Source organism: Atta cephalotes, assembly GCF_000143395.1.
Source record: "Atta cephalotes unplaced genomic scaffold scaffold00060, whole genome shotgun sequence".
Lineage (NCBI taxonomy): Eukaryota > Metazoa > Arthropoda > Insecta > Hymenoptera > Formicidae > Atta > Atta cephalotes.
The window spans coordinates 189,096-192,399 of NW_012130124.1; positions in this window are offsets into that span (position 1 = coordinate 189,096).

Below are 3,304 nucleotides of genomic sequence, written 5' to 3' on the forward strand. Positions count from 1 at the left end.
ATATCACGATAGCCATACTATTTTATATCTACGTTTGCTGAAAATATACGAACATACGACTAAAACCGTTTAATAATTTAAAAAGTTATATCAGAAGTATGATTTAAAACTTCTACATCCTAAAAAATTAGGAAAAATTAAGAATTCCTTGAATATATAAAACAATGTTTTATACTCGTGTATACAAAACAGTCATATACAAAAGTGTTAGACAATTGTAGAATAATTTCTTTGTATTGTAATATTTTTGTTTCACTTTAAGGCGCTTTAATATAATGAATTAGTATAATGAAATATCAGCAAACAAAAATTTAATATGAAAATACTTGAAAATAGACTTTCTAAGCTTAAAATATTTTTTGAAAAACATTTGTATGTTAATTTTTCGCAAAGATATTGAATTTTTTATTGAATGATATTTTATTGTGTAAAAATTTATTTTTTTTTAAATATTTTGTAACTTTGAAACTAAAAAGTATAAAAAAAAGACTAAAGAGAACAGTTTGTTAACGTGCTTGATGAATATTTTTGGTATATTTAGTTTTGAAATTAAAAAACATTCTACAAAAAATTTTTATACAAAAATTTTTAACATAATAAGTTTTATATCTTTGCAAAAAAATTACTGTATAAATTTCTTTCAAAGTATTTTAAAGCTAATAAAGTCTATTTTCAGATTATTTTATATTAAATTTCGTTTGTTGATGTTCATTAAACTTTTCACTGTTTTATTAAACTTAGCGCCTAAAAGAAAAATATTGCAAACATCATTTTTCAATTTCATAACTAAATATATCGTAGGATTCAAACGCACATTTAGAGTCCTATCTTTTTATGTTTTAAAATACTGGAAAACTTCTGAAATTTTGTTTCGCCGAAATATAACTTTTTGTAAAATTCAAAAAAATTGCAAGTGCCTAATATTTTTACATATGGCCGTATATATTGTACTATAAAGCATTGTTTTATATATTCAAGGAAATCTTAATTTTTCTGATGTAAAGATTTCAAAACATACTTCTAATATAACTTTTTAAATTATGAAGTAGTTTTGGTCAAATGTTCATATATTGCTATATAGCAAATATAGATATAGATAAATATAGATAAGGAGGCGTCCTGATTTACACTGCCAATACACTTGATTTGTAGTATGTACATTTAATGAATTAGATTTAATGATTAGATTTTTATTGTTCTAGTACAGCATAGTTTTCTAATAACATTGTCCCTCAAATTTCAATATTTTTGTCTAGAACGTGTATAAGATCAAGTGATATTTTAGATTTTTTTTTGTCATTAAAAATAAATTACTGCTTATACATTTGTACTGTTTTTCATAGAATGGGATACTATTTTTATTCAAACAAAATTTTGTTAATTGTTTGACTACATAAACAATATATATTATAATTTTAATTTCAAATTCATAGTCGGCGACACAAACCATTACATGCATGTAATTATTGCAACTGAATTCGTTTCCTGAAAGTATCACATTTATCTGATTTATGGAGCGACCGCCAAGAAAAATCTGTCGGAGGTCATTCATCGGTCATGATCTTGACACAACTATGTCAAGATCAAGATCATCGGAGCTGTTTCCGTTATTGTCAATATTTATTGTTTCTTTGTTTATTTGAAAATTCCGAATAAATATACTTCCTACCAAAATCATAACAAAAACATAAAATGTGACTTTCGGATCATATTTCTCCGCGTACAGCTCCACGATAATAGAAATTAGAGAATCAATTTCCAGCATCTTATGCGACGAAACTTTATTTTTATGGAGTATTCTTGTTGAGATGCATCAATCTGTAATTTGTACAAATGTAATTAATAATACAAATTAATAACAGTCTTTTCCGAAATACTTATTTAAATAATTGCTTTTGAATTATGCTTGATCACCTCTCAGATTTTGTCGATCTTGTAATGATCTTATTGTTAGTCGAAAAGTCACAAACAGTTAATAAAAATAATATGTTTTCAAATAAATTTTTCAAATAGGCACACCTCGAATTTGCGCAATTTCTCTTGTATTCATTATTTTTAATTGTACATATATAATATTTTTAATTGTACATATATATATATATATATATATATATAATATTCTTAAATTATATAGATCAATTCAATGAATATGCTAGTCGGACGCAGGAATACCGACTCGCGAACAGATATTTGTTTTGATACGTAACGTATACTCGACGTCGATTTTCGGAACGCAGTTCGCGCGACTAATGATCGCGTACATGTCGTATTTTTTATCTGGATCGCGGCATTATTGTTTAAGAGATCGAGATTTTGGCTAAAACTAATATTTTTAAATATTGTCAAAATTTATAAATGGTTATAATAATTCTAATAATAAAAAGAATTTTTTACATTTTTTAATATTTTGAAAATTAAGGCATTTTCACAACGTATGTGTTTTTAAAAATGAATTATTCAACTAATTTTAATAATAAATTTCAATAAACAATTTAATATATTTATACATATGTATAATATACTGATTTATATGCAATAATATATAACATATCTCATAAATTCTCGAACAAAATTTCTGTAAATCATATAAGTAGCGCGAAAGAAAAACGCATATTCTAAAGGAAAACGCATGAATTTACATATGAACGACCATAATGTGTCTCTCGTAATGTGAGAAACCTTCCCAAGTTTCATCACAGTAGCATGTATGGTTGCGGAGTACTGTTGTTTTGCATTAAATTTAAGTTTGTGCATCTTGTCGGAGTTTTTGAAGATGGAAGAAAGAGCTGCAATCAAATTTTGCATAAAACTGGAAAAATCGTTTACAGAAACATTAGAGATAGTTCAAATGACTTTTGGTGAAAATGCTGTATCTCGTACTACGGTTTACACATGGTTTCAGCATTTTAAAGACGGTCGCGAATCATTATATGACGACAAGAGAAAATCGTTGCGGAAAATCGTTGACACAGCGTACCATGGCAAACATTGCAGCTGTTCTCTTCTCACTAAGAATCTCCACCTCTCTTTGCGCGCAATACTGAATATAATTATTCATGAAAACATGAAGATATAACAAGGCCGCACATTCTACAGTAGTTCTTCGCGCAACAAGATTCCTATCATCAATCATCCGTCGTATTCTCCTGAGCTCGAACAGACTTTTTTTTATTCCTCAAAGTGAAACTTCAGACGTTCAAAAGGACGTTTTTTTTTTAAAGATATTAAGACACCAAAAATACCGTGATTATGGAACTCAAGACGATTCCAATTGAGGCCTACTCTCACAGCTTCTATTCTCTGT